Genomic DNA, 7,478 nt, shown 5'->3' with positions numbered 1-7,478 from the left:
GGTCCAATGGGGGATGAAGACTTCCTCACCATCCGTCGAAGCTTTGGATTTTTTGTTGGAGGGAGCATCAATTGTGTCATGCCTCTTCTTGGTTCGGACGGAGGAGGAGACGTTAGCCCTCTCCACCATTGGTTTCTTCCCTTTACCCGAAGCATCAGCTACAGGCCTGATATTCCTGATACCCCTGTAAGAGGGGTATTGAGAGGGAAGAGAAGCCTCTTGATCTACAGTCAAGACCCTAGGCGATCGTTGCTCGGCTGTCACAACGGCCCTAGCGGCCTTCACCCGCAGGCTTTCAGGGTTCGTTCTGGGAGACACTGCAAAGAAGAAGGACAAGAATCAGAATTCAAGACATATCACTTCAGTCAAATCAAAGGATGATGGTTAGAAGCTCACAATGAGCCAAGCCCCAGTACTGAAGGATGGAGTTATACTCCATTTCATATCCATGTATCTCTTGATACCACGGAATGGATTTGATCTTCCTGATGGCCACCTCGTCTTCTTTGGATAAGGGAAGGCCCCGGTTACTTTCAGACGAAGAAGTAAACCTCCTCCAGGTGCACCTACTTAAGTTCATCCAAAGACCACTGATGAGCACATTTATGTGTGAAATCTTAGGGCATAAAGCATGCATTTTATACACTTAGAGTGGAGTTACCTTGGGTTTTATGTTGTTTTTGCAGATTTTAGGACTTTTCAAGATTTAAGCAAATATTTGGAGTTTTGGGCTTGAATCATGCTATTTTACACGTCAAGAAGTTCATTCAAATTCTCAAATGCGAAAATGGGTCTGATCTGGAGCATGATGGGCTAGAGATGTGCGATTATGGGCCAACTCCGAAATATTGAAGAGATAAAGAAGGCAAATTTGATCTACGGCTGAGATTTTAAATCAAATCTACAGAGATATTATTGAGAGAGTCCAAATGGAAAAGAGTCTTGCATACCTCAATATCTTATTTCCTATCTTGGATTTAATTAAAGAAAGAAAAAGAGGGAAAATCCCGTTTTTGAATGCCTCTGTCTAGTTTCGATCAAACCCTTCATCGAACGGTCATCCGATGTCAGATCATGCTGATTTTTGGAGGAGAGCTTCACGACTACTTAAACCTCAAATCCAACGGTGGAATTATGCATCTGATCTCTCTAAGTCGGCGCGATTACTACGTCAAAACCCTAATTGGATGAGTCAGATAGAAACCCTGAGTTTTATTCAAATTCAGCCGTGCTTCATATCTTATGTAAACTCTATAAAAGGAGATCATATTCCATCAAAGGAGAAGATGTTCTAGAGCTTAGTAGAAGCATTCTTTCTTCTCTCTGTAGTTTATTAAGGTTCTCTCTAGTTTTCTTTGCTTGCATTAGTGAGATTTAAATTTCTAGATTCAATGTTTAAGTTTAATCGTTTTCTGTAATGCAATTCAAGTTCAAGCTTCAAGTTCAAGTTTCAATTTTTTTAGATTCGTTTTTCTCTGGGTCTAGCAATTGTAGATTTAGATCGATCTAGATCTAGATCTAGTTGTTAGGGTTGGTTGAGATTCGAATCGTTTGTTCAATTCGCAAGTAAGTAACTTTCTTTATTAATCTTCTCTCCCCCCTCCATTCCCGCTTCTATCTACCCCTTCATATTCTTAATTTAGGTTTACTTTCAGCATTATTTATTGTTCTCCCTTCCCCTGGATCCTTGATCAGAGATGCCTACAGTCGTGCCTCTCTTTGGTTAAGGCTTCCTTTTCCTTTAATTGCTTTGTTTATTGCTTTGTTTATTGCTTTGTTTATTGCTTTGTTATTTACTTTCTGCCTATTCATTCATCATCTCGGACCACATAACCGGAGCAAGCCTACAGCCGTGCCTCTGCTCTGGTGACGGGTGGTGTTGCATCTGCATTTTAGCTATTTCCTTTTCTTTTTATTGCTTTGTTTATTGCTTTGTTATTTACTTTCTGTTATTTACTTTCTGCCTATTCATTCATTATCTCGGACCACATAACCGGAGCAAGCCTACAGTCATGCCTCTACTTCTGGTGACGGGTGGTGTTGCATCTGCATTTTAGCTATTTCCTTTTCCTTTTACTGCTTTGTTTATTTCTTTGTTTATGGCTTTGTTATTGTTCGCATTTTTTTTCCTGTCTTTTATTTATGCATTGATTGTGTTTAATTTATTTTTCATTTCAATTCGATTGCATTAGACATATAGATTAGGATCGTTTAGTTTAGTTAATTAGTTAACAAAAAAATTGAATCATTCCACTCTCGCATTACTATTAAGAAGTTCAATTCTAAGTGGCATATCTCCCTGAGATCGACCCGTTAGCTACACGATACCGTGCGCTTGCGGTTACTTTTAAAATTCACAGACAAGTTTTTGGCGCCGTTGCCAGGGAGGTATTAGTCCACTTTGTTTTTCTCATTCTTAGGTAAATCGAAGTGATTTAAAAAAAAAAATTAAGAAAAAAAAAATCAAAGATATTACTCTTAACTTGAGTAGAAACAAAAACGGATAGTAGTCCCCACTCTACTGCAGAATCCCCAGGATTCGATTGTAGGTGGCTCCGAAGACTATACGGATTCCTTCTTTGTCAAACCTATAAGCGCTCAGCTATACAGCAACCTTACAGCTTTGGAATCATTGTTTCAATCTTTGTGGTGGGAAATTCATTATTTTCCCTTCATTTTTGTTATTTTCTTTTCTTTTATTCTTTAGTTACTTTATTTATTTTCTTTCATAAGAGTCATTAATTGCATTAAGTGGTTAGTGCATGTGTGTCTGGACTCGTGATTCTACAAATAGAATTGTCCGAGTGTCTAACTTGACCATGGAAGGTCTACCTCCACCACCTCCACCACCTCCACCTAAGAGTCTTAGGAATAGATTTTATCCAACTCGATCTCCACAACCTTCCTGTATACGTTTACCTAAAGTGAGGGGTAATAATTTTGAGCTCAAATCTCATTATCTATCTATGTTACCCCAATTTCATGGGCTACCTGATCAAGATGCATATTTGTTCCTTAGGGAGTTTGAGGAGGTTTGTGCTCTTATGAAGGTACAACAACTTACTGATGATGCCGTAAAACTACGGTTTATTACCTTTGCATTAAAGGACCAAGCCAAAAAGTGGCTTTATAGCTTACCTAGGGATAGCATTATCACATGGGAACAATTTACTGTCCTATTCTTGAAGAAATTCTTTCCTTTCTCTAAGACGAACAAAATAAGAAATGATATTCTTCAATTTCGTCAGAAACCCAATGAGTCCTTTGCTAAGGTAATGGAGAGGTTTCAAAGCCTTCTCCAAGAATGCCCTCACCATGGTATAGAATTATGGCATTTATGTCAAATAATTTATGAGGGTATCGATTACCAAACAAAGCAACTTTTGGAATCAATGTGCCCCACAGGATTTACATCATTCACTGATGATTCCGAAGCTTGGAATTTTCTTTTAGACCTAGCAGATAGAACTAGAGAATGGGAGTCAACCCAAGAGTCTGAAAGTACTAGTAGGGGATATTTTGTTGATAGCCAAGTTCATAAGAAAGTACAAATAGATAACATTTTGAAAAAGTTAGAGACTTTGGTAGTTAAAGCTGCACCACCAAGTCAAGCACATTTTATTGACAAATCTATTGCTATGTGTGCATGGTGTCAATCTCCTACACATGTAATTGAGGAATGCCCTAGCTATTCTGGAGGCCAACATGAAAATGTCAGTGCGATGTTTCCAAACCCGTACAGTAACACGTACAATCCTGGGTGGAAGAATCATCCTAACTTTTCATGGTCTCAAGGGCAAAACCAAAATGGATTAAACAATTATTCCACACAAAATCAATTTGGTGCCCCTCAAAAGAAAAATGCCCAATTTTCTCATTATCCAAATGTCCAGTTCCCTCAAGCCCCAAATTTCCAGAATGCCAATTTAGCCAGACCTATCAATCCACCTATTGTGCCTCATATGCCTTACATTGCACAAAATCAATCATCACCAGGTTTCAACAGAGGTAACAATCCAGAGTTTTCTCGTCTCTCTTCCTTAGAGAAGAATATGGAAGTACTTTCCAGCACCTTCATGACTTCTATGCATAATATGGAAAAACAAATTTCCACTCTTGCAAGTGCTTTGTCTGAGCGAGAAAAATGTAAAATGCCTAGCCAACCTGAGTTAAATCCTAGGATTCAGATTCAATAAAGAACACAAAATCAAGTCAACCAAGTTAAATCCTCCCATCCTTCTTGAGCTTCAATTAATTATGTGTCTGCATTGAGAAGTGGGAAAGGGTATTTAACAGGTGAGTCCCATATTAATGAAAAGAGCGAGATTAGTGACCACTGTGATGAGGAGAATGTTCAAGTATCTCCTAATGAGGGTTTGTCTGAGAAACCCATAGAAGTTGAGGATGAGCCAATTGCTTTAGCAGTACCTAAGTTTGGAGAACCACTATCAGAAACTATGAGAAAAGAGCAAATTTCAAATGAGAGTTTTTATGTTCCTAAGGCTCCTTATCCTAGTCGTCTAGTGAATAAGAAGAAGACTGCAACTATGGAGAAAAATTTTGATGTCTTCAAAAAGGTAGAAGTGAATATCCCTCTTTTGGATGTCATATCTCAGATCCCCGCCTATGCAAAAGTGTTGAAAGATTTATGCACTCATAAAAGAATCACTAGCATTCCCAAAAAGGCGTTCTTGGCAGGTAACATTAGTTCCATAATTACTCAACCTATAGCAGCCAAATATAAGGATCCAGGGAGCCCCACCATAGCTTGTGTCATAGGCAATACACACATTGAACATGCTTTACTTGATCTTGGTGCAAGTGTGAATCTTTTGCCTTACCATGTTTATAAGCAACTAGGACTGGGAGAATTGAAAGCAACTAGAACTACTCTTCAGTTGGCAGATAAGTCAGTTAAGATTCCTAAAGGGATGGTTGAAGATGTTTTACTGAAAGTGGGAGAATTTATTTTTCCAGTTGATTTTATTGTGCTAGATACTAAACCTTTTTCAATCAAGGATGAAATCCCAATAATTTTAGGAAAACCATTTTTGGCTACTAGTAATGCATTAATCAATTGTCGAAATGGCCTCTTACGATTATCTTTTGGAAATCAAACTGTAGAGTTTAATATGTTCAGGATAGGGAAACAGCCACAAATAGAAGAAGAGATTAATATGCTTGAGGAATCTTTTGATTTTCCTAATGATGTGATTACCAACTTTGAAATTGATTTTGATTCTAAATTTCAAGAATGTATGGATATGTTGGATGATGATAGTGAAACTTTCTTTTCCGAAGTCTTAAATTTTCACACACCTTTGGAGCCTATTAATCCTCTATCCATCTCCATCTCCATTCCCAAGCCCTCAATAATTGAACCCCCCAAGCTAGAATTGAAAGAGTTGCCTTCTAATTTAAAGCATGCTTTCCTGAGACAAGATAATCATCTTCCTGTTATTGTTGTCTCTGATTTAACTTCTAACAAAGCAGAAGAGTTGATCACACTGTTGAATGATAATAGAGAAGCATTGGGTTGGTTTGTCACTCATATCAAAGGTCTAAGCTCTTCCATTGAACAACATCATATTCATCTTATGAAAGATGCAAAACCTTCTAGAGAACTTCAACGTATGATGAGAATTTTTTTTAACATTGTGAATGTTTTTCTTGAGATCTTTAGAGATGATTTTTCGATTCACGGTTTTTCTTATTTGGAGTGCCTTCCCCATCATACATTGATATTGAAGATAAGACTAAAGCTTCCCATGATAAGCACATCTTGACTGAAAGGTATACCCCTCATTTGTCTTCTTTGTTTATCATACATGCATTGAGGACATTGCCTTGGGTGAAATCTTAGGGCATAAAGCATGCATTTTATACACTTAGAGTGGAGTTACCTTGGGTTTTATGTTGTTTTTGCAGATTTTAGGACTTTTCAAGATTTAAGCAAATATTTGGAGTTTTGGGCTTGAATCATGCTATTTTACACGTCAAGAAGTTCATTCAAATTCTCAAATGCGAAAATGGGTCTGATCTGGAGCATGATGGGCTAGAGATGTGCGATTATGGGCCAACTCCGAAATATTGAAGAGATAAAGAAGGCAAATTTGATCTACGGCTGAGATTTTAAATCAAATCTACAGAGATATTATTGAGAGAGTCCAAATGGAAAAGAGTCTTGCATACCTCAATATCTTATTTCCTATCTTGGATTTAATTAAAGAAAGAAAAAGAGGGAAAATCCCGTTTTTGAATGCCTCTGTCTAGTTTCGATCAAACCCTTCATCGAACGGTCATCCGATGTCCGATCATGCTGATTTTTGGAGGAGAGCTTCACGACTACTTAAACCTCAAATCCAACGGTGGAATTATGCATCTGATCTCTCTAAGTCGGCACGATTACTACGTCAAAACCCTAATTGGATGAGTCAGATAGAAACCCTGAGTTTTATTCAAATTCAGCCGTGCTTCATATCTTATGTAAACTCTATAAAAGGAGATCATATTCCATCAAAGGAGAAGATGTTCTAGAGCTTAGTAGAAGCATTCTTTCTTCTCTCTGTATTTTATTAAGGTTCTCTCTAGTTTTCTTTGCTTGCATTAGTGAGATTTAAATTTCTAGATTCAATGTTTAAGTTTAATCGTTTTCTATAATGCAATTCAAGTTCAAGCTTCAAGTTCAAGTTTCAATTTTTTTAGATTCGTTTTTCTCTGGGTCTAGCAATTGTAGATTTAGATCATTCTAGATCTAGATCTGGTTGTTAGGGTTGGTTGAGATTCGAATCGTTTGTTCAATTCGCAAGTAAGTAACTTTCTTTATTAATCTTCTCTCCCCCCTCCATTCCTGCTTCTATCTACCCCTTCATATTCTTAATTTAGGATTTACTTTCAGCATTATTTATTGTTCTCCCTTCCCTTGGATCCTTGATCAGAGATGCCTACAGTCGTGCCTCTCTTTGGTTAAGGCTTCCTTTTCCTTTAATTGCTTTGTTTATTGCTTTGTTATTTACTTTCTGCCTATTCATTCATCATCTCGGACCACATAACCGGAGCAAGCCTACAGTCGTGCCTCTGCTTCTGGTGACGGGTGGTGTTGCATCTGCATTTTAGCTATTTCCTTTTCTTTTTATTGCTTTGTTTATTGCTTTGTTATTTACTTTTTGTTATTTACTTTCTGCCTATTCATTCATTATCTCGGACCACATAACCGGAGCAAGCCTACAGTCGTGCCTCTACTTCTGGTGACGGGTGGTGTTGCATCTGCATTTTAGCTATTTCCTTTTCCTTTTATTGCTTTGTTTATTTCTTTGTTTATTGCTTTGTTATTGCTCGCATTTTTTTTCCTGTCTTTTATTTATGCATTGATTGTGTTTAATTTATTTTTCATTTCAATTCGATTGCATTAGACATATAGATTAGGATCGTTTAGTTTAGTTAATTAGTTAACAAAAAAATTGAATCATTCCACTCTC

General features: G+C 37.4%; 1 non-coding gene across 1 annotated transcript; it reads right to left on the bottom strand.

Annotated features, from left to right (window-relative positions):
* Positions 1–3,215: 3,215 nt before the first annotated feature.
* Positions 3,216–3,322, bottom strand: LOC149011354 (small nucleolar RNA R71). The gene has a single exon (XR_016174891.1). It is a non-coding gene; the product is annotated as a small nucleolar RNA R71 (small nucleolar RNA).
* Positions 3,323–7,478: the final 4,156 nt, after the last annotated feature.

Source organism: Hakea prostrata, chromosome 7 (assembly GCF_041222555.1).
Source record: "Hakea prostrata isolate BN-2017 chromosome 7, UWA_Hpros_2, whole genome shotgun sequence".
NCBI lineage: Eukaryota > Viridiplantae > Streptophyta > Magnoliopsida > Proteales > Proteaceae > Hakea > Hakea prostrata.
The sequence above is the reverse complement of the archived record's forward strand: the minus strand, read 5'-3'. Positions and strand labels throughout refer to the sequence as shown.